The sequence below is a fragment of the Protopterus annectens genome, chromosome 4.part0, assembly GCF_019279795.1.
Source record: "Protopterus annectens isolate FY-2018-M chromosome 4.part0, PAN1.0, whole genome shotgun sequence".
Taxonomy (NCBI): Eukaryota; Metazoa; Chordata; order Ceratodontiformes; family Protopteridae; genus Protopterus; species Protopterus annectens.
The window spans coordinates 1,690,909,784-1,690,931,975 of record NC_056733.1 but is presented as its reverse complement, the minus strand read 5'-3'; positions in this window follow the sequence as shown (position 1 = coordinate 1,690,931,975).

Below are 22,192 nucleotides of genomic sequence, written 5' to 3'. Positions count from 1 at the left end.
ATGACCAATTGTGTACTAGTTTTAATATTGTTATATGTTTTAATATACTTATATATATCTATATGCTCTTATATGTTAATTAATGTAAGTTTTGTTAAAGGTGAAATGAACCTTACGTAGAATGAATTATGTTCTTGTGATTACATTGTGATTTAATGGACAAAATCTTTTTAAATGTTTTACAGGATATGATGTCATTGATGTGGAGGGTTATTTAAACTAAGTCAGTTAACAACTGTGTTTGTCTGAGGAAGTTTATGAATTTTTACATTCGAAAGCACTTACATTAAATTGAATTTGTTTTAGTCCGATGAATGCCCTTTGCCTGTTTGTTTCTTTTGTTCAAGAGGTTGGTCTTCAGGTTTGTACGAAACCAAACCACTCATGCAGCAGAAGGCATTACAGCTTTCTCTGCCCAGAAAGCTTACTATAATATCAATGATGGGTTGTTAGGTTTTGATCTTCTGCTGAAATATTAGATCATATAATACACACATTAATTTAGGGGCTTAGGAATCCAAAGAACTTTAGTGATGACACACAGTATAGCAAACATAAGACATGACAGCACTTTGAAAACAGTGCTACTCAGGGAAGGAATGGTCTTAAACTGAATAAGAAAAAAAAAATGTGTGACACTACTGTTCTTGAATTCTGCAGATTTATGTTCTTTTAATTCTACCTACGCAATATGGTGAAAGTAATATGTGACACTATTATTGAAAAAAATAAACAACAATAGACAAAACTCTTGGTTTAGTCTAGAATCATACATCACCAAAGACATTAAGGTACAAATTATCACAGTGGCTAAAAGATGGAAAACAAGCTTCAACAGAAGAAACATTACATTAAATAAACAATAACGGCCATGACACTGATGCAATAAGGATATTAATATAAATTTATTAGGAGCAAAATGCAATGGAATTTCAGTGTATTTTGCATCCCTTGATAATATAATCAAATCAAAAGCAACATAGATAAAGTGTAAAAATTAATCTCAGGAAAGAATCTAGTCACTGCCTGTATTTACACATGCTGGGAAGAAAACTCAAAGCAGCAACTAGACAGAAAATTATCTTTAAACAATCCATACAAAACTATTAACAAGCCCAGCAGATCATGCCCATTATCAGGCAGTAAAGCATTTCAAGATATTATCATTACTTCTATAAAAAGGTCATTATTTTAGTACAACACTAAGCAAGCCACAGAATCTCTTCCTAGTGTACTCACAAATTTAAAGACTTCTGCTTTTGAAAAACATCTCAGTTATACAGACAAAATCAACAAATTATATAACTACTGAACTCAAATCCCTTTTATAACTCTTAGATGATGCTTTGCATACATGAAAAAACAGACCAACCTCCACCAATAGACAAAGATACACTCAACTCAAATATTTCACCAAAACAAGCTATTAGAAGACACAAAAGCAAGCACGTGATAAGAAAGACTCTCTGATTAACTCCTCTAAATAATTTTGGATAGTAGTCATTTGACTAACAGGAAGGAAGGCTCAAAGTCCACCAAGTAAGACAGCTATTTTCATACTGTCTGACTTTCCCTCAGACTTTACAAACTTATCCAGCCCCACTACAACTATGACGGATCATACTGCTCCACATGGATCTCCTCTCTAGATGCAACTATTTGACTTCAAACACATCAAAGTTAAAGACATAGAACCTCTTCTTGAACAAATAAAAAGTGACAGTCCATCAGGTTTAGATTGCTTTTATCCATGGTTAAAATATAATACACACACAAACACACACACACATACAATATTTATATTTATATATATATATATATATATATATATATATATATATGTATATATAATTTATTTCTTACACAAAATACACTGCAAAACATCTAGAAAATAGCTATAATAGACCTTATTCATAAGCGAACAAAACATCTTGATATAAATGTTCTTCAAACTAAAAAAGGTTTTAGAAAAAAAATATCTACTCACAGCAGACTCAAGAAATTAGTAGCTTCAGCCTCCTGTCTTTCGAACCATATGGCTTATATTCAGGTTGGAGTACAGAAACAGTCCTATGGGCCCTCACTAATAAAATACTATTAGTGTATCCTACTACTGCCATCTTTATCAACCTTACTAAACCCTTTGATTTGCAGATGAAAATGTTATCCTTGTTGAAAAAGGCATAAGCCCATACTCAACAGCATGATTTCAAAACTCTCAATCCAACTTCCATTTAAATATCAAAACACAATCCTGTTTCTTGCAGTCATCTAGCCTTTAAAAAGGGATTCCATAGAGATCCATACTTGATCCTCTCTTATTCTTTATAAACAAATTTATGTTTGGCCTACCTCACCTTCCCATATTAGTAGAAGTTGATGACATAGTCCTGTTTCACTGACATCACTCCTTCACTAATCCCCAAAAAGATCTTCATTTAGATGTACCCATAGTATCTACTGGATCTATATTATAAGCCTCCTACTTAACTCCAGCAAAAAAACAAAACTGTTATTTTTGGGACCGATCAAAAGATGAAGAAAACTCCACACCATTTACAGATTTTTCACCACAACACTCTCATTGAAAATACTATCGCATTTAAATGTCTAGGGTTTTTAACCCTTCCTTAAGTTTTTGTCTGCACTGCACCTTTACAATACATGAAAAAAAGTTACCTCCCTTCCAATTTTTACTAAGGCAAACAGTACCCCAGTAGGGAAAGACATTCTTCTATCCTAACTGGCAGTGTCTTTCTGTTTGTTGCATCTGCATCAAAAAGAAACTCCACACTAATCACTGATAAAATATGTAGATTTGTTACAGTCTCCTTTAAACATGAACATCTCTGTAAAACACTGGAAAGGGCAATTTGACTCCCAGTAAAACAGAAAGCTGACCTTCTATAAGGATCATAACAATTCAAACTGCTAAATAACCAGACATCGTCTCCCAAGCACATAATATAAATAGACAAATACCCTCTTTCATTCACAGAAACCAGAACCACACTGCACCTACATTACAAATTAAAAATGAAAACTCTGTTGCACAAATCATTGTTTTTCCATACCTGGCCATAGAATATAAGAATCCATCCCATCTCAAATCAAATACACTACACAATATTCTGAACCCAGCTAAGCGCCTGCATACAACAACATGACAAATGCTAGGGCCTCTCTTCTAGCTACATCACCTAATTTCTTCATTGTTTCTCCAACTATCCTTACTAAATAGCATTCAATTCTCCTTTGCAATACTCTGACCACATCACCTCATCTATCAATCGTACTTCTTACCTGACAATGGAGCTGTTCATTTCTAATCCTTTTACACTCGCAATGACATATTACTCACCTTATTTACTTTCCTGATTGTAAATAGTGTATAATACCACATAATTACTGCTTCAGTACTGTTCAGTTGTTAATGATAATATGTAAATGCTACACAATGTCTTTAGAATCTTATTATTTTTTGCTGAATGTACATCTCTCTTCTCCTACCAGGGCTGAGATTGAAGTTGGTCATTTGTAATTAGAGCTCTACCCCTGTCTGCAATGTTAATATAGAAAAATGCAAGAGTAAAAACATAAAGATATTTCACACAGAACTAGTGACACTGCCCAGTGTTGTTAGCCTGATCATTCAATGTACCTAATGTAGTAGCTATGTTATGGGGTTGCGTTAAGACAGATCTGTATCAGTATCCATGGACAGCAATCTACTACTTGAACTTGAATGTATATGCTGCTGCAGAGTTTGAGAAGGTAACAACCCAGTTACTGCCCTGTCTGCCTTCCACTACATACTGCAAATGATCTGGAACAGCTTATATCACTTCAGGCAAAGAGGGCTTACAGGGATATATTACCCCTGGCTGACGTCTGACATAAAACAACAAATCAAACTACAGCATTGTAAATTACACCTAAAGATGCCTACATTACACATACATAACCATAAAAAAAACTTTCCTTTCATGCTACTTAGATGCAATTGTAGATTTGCCCATAATGCAGAAAAGGCAACAAGCAAAAAAAAAAAGTTTATGAATATTTTTGAATGATGTCTTTTTAACTGCTTATTAGATTAATTAATCAAGGTATCATGTGACTACAAGTGTTACATTTAAATTCACGTTACACTGTTTCCTTTTTATCTTGATAAAGCCTGGTATTAACCAGGCGAAAGTGCTTGATTTACTTGGTTTTGTGGTCAAATAAAAGTCTTCGTTTTTATTTATCATTGTTATTATTTATCATTATTTTTTGTTGGCTGATTCTCCTTTCCGTGGATTCTGTTTGGATTTAACAACAAGCATTAGAGGACAAACTAAATCATAACTAGGCCACGTAAAATTGTTCTGCTCAACCCTCAAAATGCTTACTACAAACCTAAATGAACCGAGTAACTCAAATCAGATCAGGAGCCCATCATTCTTAAAAAAAAAAATGTATATATATATATATATATATATATATATATATATATATATATACATATATATATATATATATATATATATATATATATATCACAGACTTAACCCCTTCTGCACCAAATCATGTATACATCAGGTTTATAAATATTTCATCTTCTACTAACAGATCATGTTTGTAGTGCTTGGCAACCATCCTTTCATTTCCAAGTACAAGATGCTAAGGGAATATCTACAATGATTAAAGATACTCCCCGGGATTCATGAAGCTTGCGCCAAGTGCAGGCATAGCGTCAGTGTTCCAACACCAAACATGGCTGGCGAGTGATATAGATACGAGCTGTTCCCACGTGCACTACCTGCATAGGCTACACCCGCACAGCTCCCGAGCCCTGTATGCCACTTAACCCATGTGCAGCAGTGTAGCATGCAAATGAAGGTATGTAGCAATCCAGGACATGGTGCAGGCGCAGTGTAAGCATGCAGAAATGTAAACTGCAAAAAACGGTTTACATTTTTGCAAACATAAAATTGGAGCCATGACAGCTGACCAAACACATGTATTATATTGTTAATATATGCCAATGGCTAAATATATAGCTATTGGCATAAAAAACATGTTTGTTTGTGTCTTTCAGCTTTTCCCGGTTAGGGGTCACCACAGCGGATCTCCAGTCCGCTAATGATTGGTAGTGGATTTTTATGTACCGGGTTACCAGCCCTGACGCACAACATTCAACGAAGGCATGCCCCATTCATGTATGCCTCCACACAGAAGACGCTCTAGCTGAGAATCGAATGGGACAATGTCTTGCTATGAGGTGACAATGCTACCGCAGCACCACCATTGGGCATAAAAAACATGTACAAAATATAAAATTAACATTTAATATTTATATTTGCACTATCGCGAAGTGGAAGAGCAGGGCAGCGGCATGCAAATGGGATTGCAAGGAAAGTAGAAAAATATAGAATAAAACTGCAATGTAAGACATATGATTTTCCCATAATAGTGAATGGCAGGCATGCTACTCCACACCATGGCGCAAGGGTTGCTAAGGGGCAGTGACAGTGTTATGTGTGGTAGCTAGGAATTAGTAGGCAATGCCATGCAAATGAGAGGAGTAATAGTGAATCACAGATTTCCTGCTGGTGTAAGGATGCACCTCACAGTATAGCGTTATAACACCAAGGTGTGCCCTTGAGATAAAGATGACATCAAGAGAGGGGTGTGTCACCTTTGCTGTAAGTACATTGGAGCATTGCTAATTTGCCCTTAGCTAAGCAAAGCTGCAGGATAGGAGTGTGTTGAAATGGCTATAGCTTTGCTTAGCTGACAGTACACAAGGTAACCAAGTATGCATGTGAACAGAGATGAAAACGCGCTTTAACCCAGCAAATGGGTATGCGCAGTGTGCACTGGAGCTGAAACAGGAAGGATATATGAAAGAAATAAGGAAATGCTGCAGCAGGGAAATTGGAGTACAAATGACTAATTAACACCTAGGAACCTACAGTGAGCCATTGACAACAGCTAACAAGACTGCAAGCAGCTACCTGCAGAACAGGAAAGGGAAGGGGCTGTACTGCAAAGAAAACAGTAAAGTGTCACAGCAAAACAAAGTGGATTTGCAGTATATCAGTTACAAGACACATTTTGCAACACATGACTGGGTAGGGAAAGCACAAAACAAGAAAGACAGCAGGTGGATGCATGCCTGATAATGGGAGGGGATCCAGGTTTAAAAGTGAATTAAAGGGCAACAGATTAATCAAGGCAGGCAAGCATAACTCCACACTAAAGGCCCCACACTTGCAGTACTCACTGTAAAACCCATAATTAAGATACCCTGCATCTGGAATTGCTGATACACACCCAATGACATCAGCAGCATCCATAGCAAAATAGTATAAAGTGTGAAAGTACCTCACGCACACTTGTGTATTCCCATACTCTCTTCACCATTGGTGTATACAGACAGGGAACTTTTAGTATGTACATGTTAGGGGCTGCCATAGCTTTGATCCACCAGCATGTGTTGGTGACTGAAGCTGGTGTGGAGGATGATGCACACAACCACCTCAGGCACCAGAGAAGGAGAAGAGTGTTTAGACCCAGCGTAACCTACCAGGGGCTACATGATCTGGAGATAGTAGAGCATTACAGGGTGGACACGAACACCCTACAGCAACTTGTGGATCTGTGTCTGCCACGCCTCAGAGCCAGAACAAACAGAGGGGAATCCATTCCAGTGGATACGAAGGTATGTGTAAGCCTGAGAATACTAGCTACAGGTACCTTTCAAAGGCCAACTGGGGATATCATGGGGATCTCACAGGCATCAGCATCCAGGGTACTTCACCAGTTCCTGGATGCCATGTTACCACATGCCAATGAGCACATATACTTCACCCGAATGCAGGAGGAGTTGGCCAGCAATATGCGTCTCTTCCTCCATGTGGCAGAATACCCAGAGGTACTGGGTGCAATAGACTGCACAGTTTACTATTAAAATTTTGAATGGCACTCCATTGACTGTACTATAGTCGAACACGGAAGTTCGAAAATGATAATTGCGAAGTCAAAAAACAATCTAGGAATGGGTTTTAACATGGGTCGAGGTAGGGGAGATGTTTGTAGTTCAGAATAATACTGAACACCTACATCGACCCATGTTAAAACCATTCCTAGATTGATTTTTTGACTTTGACATTCGACGTTTTCGAACTTCTGTTGCCGACTATAGCACAGTCGACAGAGTGCCGTTCGAAATTTTAATAGTAAACCGACTGCACGTACATACACATCAAGTCACCACCCGGTAAACAGGGTAGGCACTACATAAACTGCAAGGTATACCCCTCCATCAACTGCCAGGTCATATGCAATGCCCAAGGCATTATCATGTATGTGTGTGCAGGCAGCCCTGGAAGCAGTCATGACTCTCACATCTGGAATGCTTCACAGCTGTATCAGGTATTTACCAGTGGGAACATCCCATATAGCCACCAGGTGGGGGATGGTGGCTATGCACTGGAACTGTAGATGATGACTCACATCAGAAATGCACACACACCCATGCAAGAACACATAATGAGGCACATGCACAAACCAGAATTATCATAGAGCATGTGTTTGGGATGCTTAAATCACGGTTCCGTTGCTTGGACATATCTAGTGGAGCCTTGCAGTACTCTCCAGGCACGTGTGCCCACATCTTCATAGTATGTGCCAAGGTACATAGTATGATCCTGTGGAAACAGCTGCAGCAGGGACAGAATGGTGAAGGCCCTCACAGCCCACCACCATTGCCAAGGGCCCCACAGGCACAGAGGTACTCAGACCATGAACACCCTGAGCCAGCCCCAGTAGGCAGACAGAGGTGTGCCCAGTATGTCCATGCATTGGCAAGGAGGGAACGTATAGCACACGCACACTGACAGTGTAGGCACCTAGGAACTGACACCTTTCTCCACCTGCACACACAGTAAAAATGGATGGCACACACACAAGACTAACTGTAAATCGTCATGTATAGGCAGTCTACTGTGTGCATCCAACATAGGCAGCCCTCATCTATTGCACACACAACTGCTATTGGCACAAGGTAAGTCAACACCTGAACAATAAATTAAGCTATCAGCATGTGCTGATGCTGTATGTATAGGTTCATAGGTTCATGGGTAGGTACTTGGCTAACTGCCTGATGGCATTCATAAGCATAGTCAAAATGTGTCAGCTTTTGCCACCCCATTGATTCATTAACTGTCCCTCTGTGGAGCAGAGACAATGGCGGGATCCCTGTGGTGTAGCTACCATTCCACATCCACTCTTCAAGGTTTCTCTTGAGGGGCTCTGTATAATGTAATTAGGGAAGTTGTTCCAAAGTATGGGGAGTGTCTGTGACAGGAATCCATCCCTCCAGCATCTTCCAGTTATTGGTGTGGCAAGGTTCATCTCACTACAGCATGTGGCTCACTGTGACATGGATTCCCATAGGTGGAGCATATCCATTAAGCCTGAGTTCAACATGGCTTTGTTGGCCAGCAGGGATCATCTCTGAGTAAACAATATGCCACTGAGTAAAGTAGGAGTATATTCAGTCTGGCTGCATAAGACATATGTTTGAGGTCAGTAATCCTCTTGGTGAGGTACATTCATGGACCTTCCATCTGTTGGATGTGTCTTCTGAGGTACATCCCAAATGGGTTATCATACTCTATGATGGGACTGATGAGTGATGAGTAAAGGGGCACTATAACCTCAGTATGTCTAGATGCGAACCCTTTAGTAATCAGATGGCCTACATAGAAGGATAACCTAACTACTTTGGTGATATGATTGTCAAAGGAGAGATCACTATCTGCCTTAGTCCCCAGATACCCTATTACCTCATCTGTATTAAAGTGGCTGCCACTTATGTGTAAATATGTGGGTGCTTAATATTCCACAATGGAATGACCATGCAGTGTGTGGCACTTAGCTGGAGGCCATGACTTTGACACCCTGTGTTGGTCTCTGTGAGGCCCCTTGAAGGATGTCTGTGTCAGCTGGACTGTCAAGTATGGCTCCCAGTTTGCAGTCATTGCCAAACATGGTCTGCCATAGTCCACCTGTGTTTGCCTGTACCTCTGAGAAGTATATGCCAAACAGTAGGGGTCCCAAGACTGAGTCCTGTGGGACACCAGTCATGACTGGTTAAGAGTTGGACCTGGAGACCGCTAGTCGTACCATGTGGATTCTGTGTGTAAGCCCGTTGGCAACCCATCCTGTGATGTATGGGTGTATGTACAGGCTGGTGAGCTTATCAATAATACCTGAGTGAGGAATGGTGTCAAAAGCCTTGGCAAGGTCCAGGTAGTATGTGTAAACCATCTCTCCCCTCATCTAATGTCTTGGTGACTGTCTGTAAGACATCAGACATGTTCAGTAGGCATGAACTGCACTCAACCAAGCTGACCTGGGTTGGGTCAAATGTTTAGAGGTTACCAATGTCTTTGTTAATAAGTGCCATGAGGATGTGCTCCATAGCTTTGCAGACCGGGCTAGTCAGGCTTATGGGGTGGTAGTTACCATGGTCAGTTTTGTTTCCAGCTTGGTGGAGTGGAACAACCATTGCCACATGCCATTGTATGGGCATGTAGCCCAAGGAGAGGCTGAGGTTGAAAAGCTTAATTAGCTGGGGGGGGGTCAGTTTGTCTTGTAGTGTTTGCAGGATGAAGTCTGGGACAACATCTGCCTCCATTGATGCTGTGTATTGCTGTTAGAGAGGGCCATTTTCACCGGTGTGTCTCTGATGTCTGGGATACTGTACTTTTCAGGTATTGTTGAGGGCTCTTTAGGTGAAGTTTGCACTGAATGTATCTGCAAAGATGTTGGCGATATCAGTAGGGTTAGTATATTATGTGCTATATTGCACCCGCACAGTGCAAATCTGTGTGTTACCACTTAGATCCTTGACATATCCAAAGAAGGCTTTGTGGTTATCTTTTGAATCCTTGCCTATTTTCCTTTTAATGTTAGCCTTGGATGATTTCATGAGGGACCTACGTTTCTTACTAGTACTGGTCACGGATGTCTGCCCTTCTTGGGATTTGCTGTTTTTCTGGACTACTGTCCTACTTCTGTTGTATAGCCTGTTTATTGCAGGGGTCCACCAGACTGGTGTCCTTGTCTAGGAGGAGTGAGTCTTGGTTTACCAGTGATGGCATGATCCATACATCCTTGTAGGTGCTTATAGAGTGCATTTATAAATCTGTCTGTATCTTGAGCAGTGTTTTCCCTTAGCATGGGGGCTGCGAACCCCCCCCCCCACCCCTGTCTCTAGTAGTGTAAATTTAGCTGTAGGAAAGGCATACACTGTGGTTTCCTTGGGTGGGGGAGATGGTTGGGTGTGGAAACAGTGAATAGTTCATGGTCAGATCTGACCAGTGATCGGTTTACCTCTGCTGTGGTGCACCTGTTGCTCATGTTGGTGATTACCACTTCTAGTATGTTTCCACTCCTCATTAGGGAGTTTACCATCTGATACAGGGTGTATGAGGTGATAAATTCCAGGAAGCGCTGGGCCTGGAAGTGAGTACTTGAGTAGGTTTCCCAGTTAATGGTAGGGTAGTTGACATCGACCAATACCAGGGTGTGTGGTAGGACTGTCATGTTTTTCACTGTCTCCAGGAAGGTAGAGTGGTGGTCCTGGGTCATGGAGGGTGAGCTGTAGCAGGCCACAGTTTGCATTGCTGTAGTGGCTGATGTTAGTTGCACATGGATGATCTCAGAGTTATCATGCTGCCCCGCTAACCTAGAGGTGTAGGTATCCCTGATGAATATTGATACACCCCTCCATTTCTGTGTCAGTCCATGTTCTGTGGCCAAAATGTGTGGTATGGGTTGTAGTCTGGTAGTGCTGGTGTGCTCTCAGGAGCCTTAAAACAGTTCTCAGTTACTGTACAGATGTTGAAGTTGTCCGTACTGAGGAGTGCTTTGAGTGCGTGCATGTTGTGATCACAACCCCTGGTGTTGAGTAGCATAAGTCTCATTGATTCTGCTATTGTGCTGTTTACAGAGGTGGGATTCACCTTTGAGACTTCCCTACAAAAGGCTCCATGGATGCGCCAATACCCTTGGCCAGTATTCCAAAACCTAAGGCTGACACATAAGCCGGTATGGTAGTGTTGCATGCATGTTTCCTATCTGTGCTTGTTTCTCATCTTTCCTGTAGCTAAAGCCTTAAACTTATACAAGTCTTCTAACTTCCAAGATAAGCTTTTGGAGTGATTAAGTATCAGTGCTCTGTATGTTCTTGCTGTACTTAACTGTTGTCTGACTACATGGCGATATTTCACTGTATATTGTGAACTGAAAGCTCTGTTTATTCACATATTATGGCTGTTATGGCCTGCACTTTAGAGGTTCACAGATAGGTAGTAGGCTATCTGCCCAGGGGCAATTATAAGCATAGCTACAGTGTGTTGGCTTTCTCTGCACCATTGATGAAGTAACTGAGCCTCTGTCAAGCATAGCCAATAAAGTGATTCCAGTCAGAGTTGCTGGAAGCTGTTGAAGACTGGGGTGGTGGAGATTGATAAGGGCACTTAGTGATCTAAAGAGGGCATGTTAATGTGAAAAATCAACACCATTCAATTTCCCCAACAGGTCTTGCAGCTGTAAAACTGGAGGGGCTCGCCCACCCCCTGGCTGTATGGTTCTGGGACACATGATCCCAGGGGTGTATAGTCTGTTACCCATTCACACACCAAGGTTTCCCTTGAAGTGTGTCAGTGAGGGGCTATGCCTAATGTAGTTAGTAATGTAATTTATAGCCTCTCATTTCATTTGTTATATGTTTTTATTTCAAGAGTAAGTGAAGCTCAGTGAGTTTGGGTGCCTCCGCCCTTTGCTTAGCCTAGCTTACACATAGAAATCATCTAAATAGGAAATAGGCGGAAATAACATTAATGTCAATAGTGTAATTGTTACAGCATTTGCATAGTATCTGTGCATTTCAGGTTCAAATCCCAATAAAGTCAGGGATGTTTATCATGTTAAAAGTATACCTTAACCACAGCTTGGATATATAGGCAGTATCCATCAGTATAATAAACATTTGAAACACCCATGTGTGCTGGAGAGTAAAGTCAACAGAGAATGTAATATTATGTAAGCACATAGTGAGGTGTTACTTCACTGAAATGTATATATCCTGAGTAGTTAGCAGATGTGGTTGCATTTGCAAGCTCAGGTTATAAGTTTTAAAGTTTGCTTAACTGTTTAACTGTTGCTTTAATGTCACAAAGACACTTTTAAACATGCTTACAACTGCTTAAATGAGCCTTATTCTGGAGTAAAAAAACATTTTTAAAGCATCGGAGGTGTTGAACCCTGGACCATGCACACTATAGTCAAGGGACTTACCACTAAGCCATCTGAGCTGTATAAATGTTTCATCGTCTTTAGACTACAACTTATACTATAGGCATTCCATAGTACTGACCACAAATGAGATAGTCACTTTGTGTAAATATGTACAGTACATTGTAATGTACTGTAGTTTGTGAATCAACTTATACAAGTCTACATATGTATAACTGTTACAAATCAATACTAAATATATATATATATATATATATATATATATATATATATATATATATATATATATATATATATATACACATGTCAGTGATGTCTTCACATAGATATAAATATATAGGTGTATATATATATATATATATATATATATATATATATATATATATATATATATATATACAGTTACATCTATAGCCATATATATAAACATCTATGAACACACTTCGTGACACAGAAGCAATCCAAAGGAATAGAAGTGTACACAAAACACAAGCAACTCTGGTATTATAGCCATTAATATTAACCTAAGTCACCATAGAAGGGATGGTTGTTGTGATTGTGGAGATTGTGGTGGGGGAGGAATGATGGGAAATGAAATCATGCATCAAGGAGAACCTGGGTTGGATGTTCAATAAGTGAACTGGAGGGGTATACATGGAGTATGCAGACAATATAAAAAGGACACAAACAAGAACCATTCTCATCCATAATATACCTTGTCATGTTACATTGCAACACCTAATTCCACAAACATATGAACATTAACATGTATCATACATATGTACACCAACTGACTGTCACATTTGTTTTCAGTAGTGAGGAATGCCTGTAGTAAAATGTATATTCTAAACACCATAACATTTGTACATATCACAGATGCCTTAGTGGTAAAGTCAGTGACTGTGATGTTCATGGTCCCTTTTCAAGATCTGTTAATTTATTTTGAGGGCCAGAATAAGGGTTGTTGGATGCAGGTGGATTAAAGCACTTTTAAGCAATTGTAAGCGGGTTTGCATGGATTTGCGCGACGGTAAGTGGCGCTTAAACATGGATAAATGGATTAGTGCTTCACATGTTTAACCTTTGCTTACCGTCTCGCAGTCTACAGGCAAACCTGCATATAACCACTTAAATGTGCATTATTCACACTTTCCCTAAAATTGCCTACTATGAGAGGTAAAATAATAACCCCTTCCAAGATTAGAACCCGCAACCATGTATACCATCCTCAGAGTAACCTACCACTAAGCTACCTGAGAGGTACCTATGACAGTTGTGTATTCAGACAGGTTAAAACACAAAAGGGAGGATTGTGTGGAAATAGGACAAACCTCCATGTACCCAATGAAAGGTGTAAATATATATATATATATATATATATATATATATAGAGAGAGAGAGAGAGAGAAAGAGAGCGAGAGATACATAAATACATGTCGATATATAGAGATATTCATATATATATATATATATATGTAGATATATAAATAGGTTAAAAACATCTACCCATATATGGAGGTACAGATAAACGTATGCAATAATATATATTATATATTTATTTATATATATATATATATATATATATATATATATATATATATATATATATATACATACATACATGTGTGTATACAGCATCTGAAGGTTCATATCTGAGTATAATATGGACCATAGCAATCACACATTCTGCCCCCCCAAACAATATGAACCTAACATATGAAGAGTATATGCCAATACACTATTACAAATATGTCCTATGGACACAGTCACCAACACAATGACTGCAAATATCCATGACAGAAATACAGAGACAGCTTTCCTTTACATTCCGATGTATTGCCAAAAGGATTCAAGGACTAACAGTATCTGCATGCTATACAGGAAGCATTTAACAGTGCCTTAATGAATCAGCCTGTAATTACCACAGTATTAGTCCACTAAGGGATAGGTGTTCACATAGGGAAAGAACCCCCACACACATACAGAAGATGTATAAAAGTGGTTCCTACACACCTGCATCTGCTATGTACACCCACCAACATCTCCCCCACACCAAAACTAATTACAACAATACATACTGTCATACCATAACCAATTATTTACCCACTGCACGATGTCTGCTGAAACCTTAACATACCTGGACACAGACACACTAACATGGCCCTATGTGAAATAGTTGCTGCTATACAATGGACCAGCTGCTGATGTTACTGGGTTTGTTTGAACTATTCCCGTTTCAGAGGGTTGAAAAGTAATTACACCAGGAAGTGTTACTGATTATCAGCACAGTATGATACACATTTACACCAAACTAAAGATGTCTGGTAAGCACACTGTAAACCCCCTAACGTTATGTGCATAGCCATGCAACCTTCAGCTGGTCAAACATCCTGGCCAGACTGAAATATATGCAGAAGTATTAGGTACTGACAAACCCTGCACAAGTAGCAATGTTCAAAAATATAACAGCAGTACTCACATATAGACCAAATCCTCTAGGCATTACACACAATATATTAGCATTTGTCTCCATACAGCTTTTGCAATAGATTCCAAACAACACTTCCAGGCTGTCTTCCTCCCAGGTAAGGCAAAAGAACAATGCCCAAGTGGAATAATCAATTATACTTCACTGTTGCCATGGTATTGGCTAAGGCAGTAGCAGCACAGCTGATGTGCATGTAATTAACTACTGTGGAACACCAACTGGTGATTAGGATATTACATGTTACTAATCTCTAACTATAAAAGGATGCCTTGTCACATATTCAAACCATTTGTATCTACCTGTAGAACAGTACAAAATACTGAAACACAAACCGAAAACAAGTAATATACCAGTCAATATCACCTTCAATTACTAAGAAGGTATGTATAACATTTAGTATGTCTGTGTATGTAGCACCTGTTCTGTAAGAATTACAGTGTAATCAATGCATATAGTGGAAATAGCTATCTTGTAGTGATGTATTGTTGAGCAGCAGTAATGCTTGTAGTATTCTATGTGTGTACTGCTGTAGGTCACAAGGCAAACTCCTCATACACCACAAGGGATGATATATATGGGCTTGGAACTCACCAATTCTCTTCCAGCCACTGTCAGTGTCAGGGTTGGTCCAACAAGTATGTGCTATAACAGGGGATAGTATATGCTGATATATTGTAACAACAGACATATGTATGGGTGTATAATTAAGATGAACATGTCAAAGGTGGGCTTACTGTGCAAATATGGTTTGCATTGTGCAATATTGTGCCAATAACTGTGTAATGTACAGTATTTTAGGCAGATCTGTATTCCATTGTACATAACATGTCTGTTATGTTAGGAAAACATTAGTTATATCCATTTGCAATTACAATATGGAATAACAGGAAACATATGACTTGTATTCATCTGACAGTTTAGCAGCATGATAGCAAAGAGAACTGGAAGAGCTAGGTAACTATCCATGCACATAACAAATGTAATATCCACCTATTTAGTATCATTTGCAAGCAGTAACAGCAGTGCATGTGTACATGTTGTGCAAATGTGTAGTGACCCTTGTTACAGGGCTGGGCCAAATGGCTTTGTGCACTCCTACATAGAGAGAATATTGAGAGTAGAGACACACTGGTTGAACTTTCAGGTTTGTGTAGCCTAACTTCTCATTGCCATCCTAACAGCCACTTGCAAATACTGTATATAAGGTAATGCACAGTACTGGTAATGAAAAAGGTTGCATATCATCTTTAACTCCAGGGTAACATCTGCAGTAGGAGTGTAAGATGTAGGAGACTGTTGCCCATGTGTAACAGCTGCTTCATAGGTTACGGCTTACACTATCTGATTATATCCTGAGCATGTTAATAGTGGCAGCAGAGTCTATTGATACATGAATCTGTTTGGGGAGTGGGTGTCTGTGCCCAACAGAGCTCATGGTTCTGGTGGATATGTCATCGTATACCCAAAAAAGGAAACAGACCTGTAGACACTTGCATCATCTGTAATCAACTATCAGGATGTGATGTGCTCCTCAGAGGAGGATTGCTACTAAAGGTAGCTACTATGTTTCTGTAATAGCCAGTGTTGTCATGTCCATAACTGAAATAATTACTTGTAAGCATCACTGTCTAAAACATCTTCATAAGCAATAAGTACACTGAATGCAGCACTTGGTACTTGTAGTACTGAATGCTCATGCAGGCATGTCCACTAATCAGCTACTGGTGTTTACTAATGTCAGCTTTGTGTATGTGGCCATCCTGGGGGAATGTAATCTCTATGCCATGTACACTGCCTAACCCACCTAACACCAAACACACATTGTCTGGGATGCAGCTACAGGGGTATGCTGGAAGGCAGTCCAGTCTACAGCCATGACTGGACTGGACAGTCATGAGGTGTAGGTTAACACATCATCTCATCACCACAACCAACACATACCCTTACCGGAACACAGTAAGGACACCCACACATACTACCAGAAATCACATACATTCAGAGAGTCTTTTAAGTATCTGGCCAAGCAAGTGACCTCCCAAGCTGGAATAGACAGACAACAAAATACACAAACTGTATGACATAGTTTGTATAATTGTGCCACACCTCAGAACACATGGCCAGAAACATATCCAGCAGTACTCATTTGTGAATGCAAACTTTAGCACTATGTTACACACCAAGCTATAAGGGGGGCAAACATAGTGTCAGCTGCCTGTCTGCCATGATTAGCCACATACCCATATGCTCAGACCACCTTTTGAACTATACACATGGCCCTGGCATATTCCATGTTGTTGTGCAGGACCTGTGATGCAGTAGCCTGGACTGCATGGAAACACACATGTAGGAACTGTCAGGTCTTGTAGCCCATGCAGGTATGTCTCAAACCTGGGTAGCATTCTGCCATTGGCCAGAATGATACTGCAGTACAGGGACAAAAGGATTGTATTCCACAATTGTCTAATGTACTGGTGCAATTCAAAGGGTATCCAGTATCTCTCTGCCTGGGATAACATGGTTGACAGACTATGATGCTTTGACAGACAGGGCCTGCACCTGTCACCCCTGGGAATCTGGATACTGGCTAGGGCTCATGCTTCCCCTATAGTGCCTTCATCATGCAAAGCTCAAGTGAAAGTCCACTGCTGCCAAGCAATAAACTGCGGGTCTCTCTACTCAATGATACATTTCAGAAACTCAATATGGACTCACTTATGTCAATCCTTAACATGGAGAACATATCTGTGCAGTGATTGAGATATGGTTCAACGCTGCAGAGAGCACACCTGCATGACCATGTTATAACACATACCTCACCTCTTGCCCATTACCCTTTATTGGAACACACAGGCCAAAGGTGTGTCCATATTCCTGAAGGATATGTACACCCCCACGCTAGTTGCACTTGCATAACTTCAGATGCATTATGCTGAGCAACTACATTTGTGACAAAGTGGAATCCAAATTGCACCTTGTGACAGATCACCCACCATGCCTCAAAATTCCCAACTGTCATATTGTGCTGTAATGGGGAATATTAGGGTTGAGACAGAAAACCATAATAATGGCTACTATCAACTATTCCATTATGAACTGGGAAGACTCCTCATGTACCAACACCTCTGCTCAATGCATGTTGGATTCCATCATCTCTAATGAACTGGATCACCACAGTCACACAAACAGGGCTAACAGTATGCTACACATAGTCAGTCTCCAAAGCCAATGTCTTAAGAGCAAAGTGGTGACTATCATGGCACCCATGCAGATGGACAATATAATGTAACCACCACTTCTGAAACACAATGGCACCACCGCAGTCCCCAAATAAGCAAGATCACAGTTTTAGTGAGTGAAACCGCTTAACATTTTACTGAGTGGAATAAATTTATTGCTGGTTCTACAGTTTTTGTGTAGTCGAATTGCTTATTTGGGGATTGTGGTGGTGCCGTTGTGTTTCAGAAGTGGTGGTTATGTTATATCGAGTTGAACTGAAGCACAGTTTCTTTGTTTTCTGTTGTATGCAGTTGGACAATGCATGTCAAATGCTGAATCCTATACAAATTAACTTTAACACTCACATAAGCTCAGTGATTGTGCCATTGAAACAGAACCAAGATTCAACCAAACACAAACAAGAAGGAAAACTGGTGGTACCCTTCCTTAAAGTGTACCACAGAAGGTTGCAGCTGTTGCAAGAATGAACACACATGAGTGTAGGTGATTCCTGATCAGCCTCAGTAAGATGCAGATACACCATATAAAACCACACAAAGCTACTGTGAAACTAATCAGCCACATATTATGAGGCCATCCCGAGAGCATTCTATAGCTGTGTCATGAATCATAATGGCAACAACAAGACCTGCCATGCTTCACAGCACTATGGCATGGGAAGTACTGCACCTACAGAAATAGCACCTGTTCATCCAGATGGGGTGTTGGAGAACCTAAACCCACTCCCACCTCCCCCCCAACAGGTACTCATATTTATATATCCATGTACACTACAGAGCACCTGTAATAATAACTATGCAGGTACAAGATGCACTCTCTAAAGCCATACATACAGCTTTCATGGGACCTGTCAACATCTTACAGAAATGTCAGAACAATGTGCTCTCCACATACACATCATGTTCAATCATAGCTTCAGGCTGTGTACACACTGAATGGTGAACAGCAACAGTTATCACACCCCACACAGGGGGAGGCACCACTGATAATGGGAAATAGTGCAATACTACCCTGCTGAGTCTGGTCTGTAAGGCCATGAACTGTGATCAAATTATTTGATGTAGTCAGTACAGATGTAGATGACAATAAAGTTGATTCACACAGCATATCATGACCTTGCCAGGTCATAGGACACCATCACCCATACTGTGTTACAGCTACACTCGGTAAACTAGGTGTATATTCCTTTGTCACAGGAGTGGTTGGCAACCGGACTGCTGGCAGAACCAACACTACCGAAGGTGTCTGACAAATACACGCACATCAAACCATTGCCAGCTACAGTAATACAGGATTAATTCCTGGTACTCCCCCTCTTTGTTATCTATACCACACATACAAACACAGAAGGCATCTGCCTATTGATGTTTGCCAATGACTATGAACTAGGAGCAATAGTTGACTCAATGTGTGCTGCGTTCAACATACAGAAGGGCCTTTGTGGGTCAATGTGTGGTGTGTGACGTATGGCCACAATCTGATAGCTAAGTATTGCATTGTCATCCCCTATGTTAAAAACCCTGTACCTATGAACTACCACCTAGGCAAAGGTCAGCGTAATGGAAACTGTGTGTGTATGGGATGCAGCTGGACAGTAGTCTTTCTTTTGATAGTTACTTCACCACACCGGTCAGGTAGTCATACGTGGCATCCCTAATCATGACAGGATGCCATCCTTGAATATAGAGATCATTGTTCAGCCATACTCAACACTCAAGTGACCCATAATAGATCACATATCTCATTAAGGGTTATTGGCCATGTTCAGATGGCCTACATTGGCCTTCGCTATCCGTAGCTCCACTATGTAGCATGATGCCTACCCTGAATAAAGCCATGTCCAACAAAGAGATGTTGGACATGCTACACTTACACATCCTGATTTCAAATAAACACATACTTCATGGACATCCAACTTTCTAGTACAAGGATTACAACATGCCTGACAGATCTCTGTCCATTACACTGTACATACACCTGCCATACTATGCATCCTTGTCCAGCAAACCTGCAAATGGACCCTCTTTGTGACATGGTGTAATGACCGCATGGCAAATATATCAGTAACCCTGTGGATCAGTTCTTTAGCACTGCTTGAACTGGCCACTGAAACTTACCTGTCTGTTGGCTACAGCTAGGTAACCTTTCAGCCTAGGCTCATAAATGACCCAGGGCATATAGCCTACTAGTTCACTATGACTATACATGGTATAGTTGATATCCAACCCTGCAAATACCATCAGGCTAGCCATTGTCCCATGTGTTTCACGTGTGCAACATGGGTAACACATGGCAGGATGCTAAACAGCTCTACAGTGCCATGTAGATGTATATGGCAAAACACATACTTATAAAACTTTCTGTGAGCAAGTCTGTAGGGTTACAGGTCGCATCCCCTTAAGGCTATGTATGACTATATATGTGACATATACACAACATTAAGGTCTATTCATTAATGTGAACACATCCAGGCATGTGCTGGTAGGTAAAGACACCAGTACAGGCAAACAGACCCGCCCACATCAAAACATCCACATGGAGTATGAGCAATGTCATCACTTGCCACACACATATACGGTGATAACATCGAATCACCAGTAAGTGTCAAATGTGTGGGAGTTAAACATGTCAGTGGTGTTAGTGTCATGTAGATTTGCAAAGATATATTTGTAATCTTAATAAATGTGATACACATGTATGTTCAGCTGTACTTCTGTACTTCTCTGTGAGTTACTGTGACCTATCTCCATCACTATGTCTTCCAGGTATACCGCGTGCCAGGCTGCCACCATACACCTGCTTGGAGGATGAGGTCCTCATCCCACACCTCCTTGACAACCATGTAACAATCTTCAGCTATGTGCCATAGGATGCACAGCAGCAGGATGCCCAGTGGGAGGAACTCCGCAGGAGGGTAAATTATGTTGGTGGCTACAATTGCACCTATAAGCAGGTCCGCCGACACTGCATGGACTTCATAAGACAAGCGAAACAGCACACTAATGCAATCTCCAGGGAACAAGGTGCAACAGGTGGGGCCACTCACCCAGCCCCCACTCACACGCACTGAGAAGCTACTGGCCAACCTGGGGACACCTGCAGACCTCCATCTACAAACTTTAGCTGGTATTGTGGAGGTGGGTGTCTCCCAACCACTGAGCCCTGGATTGCTAGTAAGTCACTACTGCACATATAACACAACTATATTTCATATAGTTACATGTGTTACTGTACAATATGCAATGCAACATCATATGCAAGGGATGTATGCACACATTCCACATACTATAGTATGTTACTTCTATGTATGCACAGATGTGCATACTTCATAGTATAGTCTATTGTACTGGCTTATGTGCTAACATGGACATTGCACTCTGTAGCTATCACACAGGTGTGGATAATGATCTTACTGCTGTGACACTCCTATTTAGGTACCTTTGGCATTTCACAGTGACACCAGTCTGTTGCAGGTGAGATTGTTATTTACCAGGCTTGATAATGCACATATCATATTAATTGCATGCTATCTGCCATGTGGCCATTTAACACACGTATACATAATGTCTGGTGGTCCTGTTAATATACACTTGTCAGACCTGCAATGCATCACAGTGGTTACCCATGTGGAATAATTGAAGACTATATGAAACACCTACAATAAACGTTACAAACTGTCATTGCCAGATGTGTGGACAGCTGTGAATACAATGGTGGAGGTGTGGTTCACCGTAGCGGCAGGTACTACAGATCAACATTACACATCTGGGGAATGCAAACAGTACTATACAGAGAGCATATGTGTGCACACACTCTAAATGCTTTGTTGCTGGAGTATGACCAGCCCATGGGATTCACCCTTGTGGATTATACCCATACTATGAATGTCACACAATGCCATGTGCTATCTGACATGTCCATGACATGTAGTGGGCTGACTGCAACACATCTTAACTATCCAGAAAAACATATCTCACATCCCAAACATACCACCATTGTCTGCATAACCCTGTCCTCAGTGGAGCATATGACATCTATTGGAGTATGTCATATGGTATAACACTGACATGTGACATAGATGCCCATCACAACCATTGGACAAAACATGTGTACACATGGCCATGGAGGATGGCCAGAGACATGAAGCAGCAC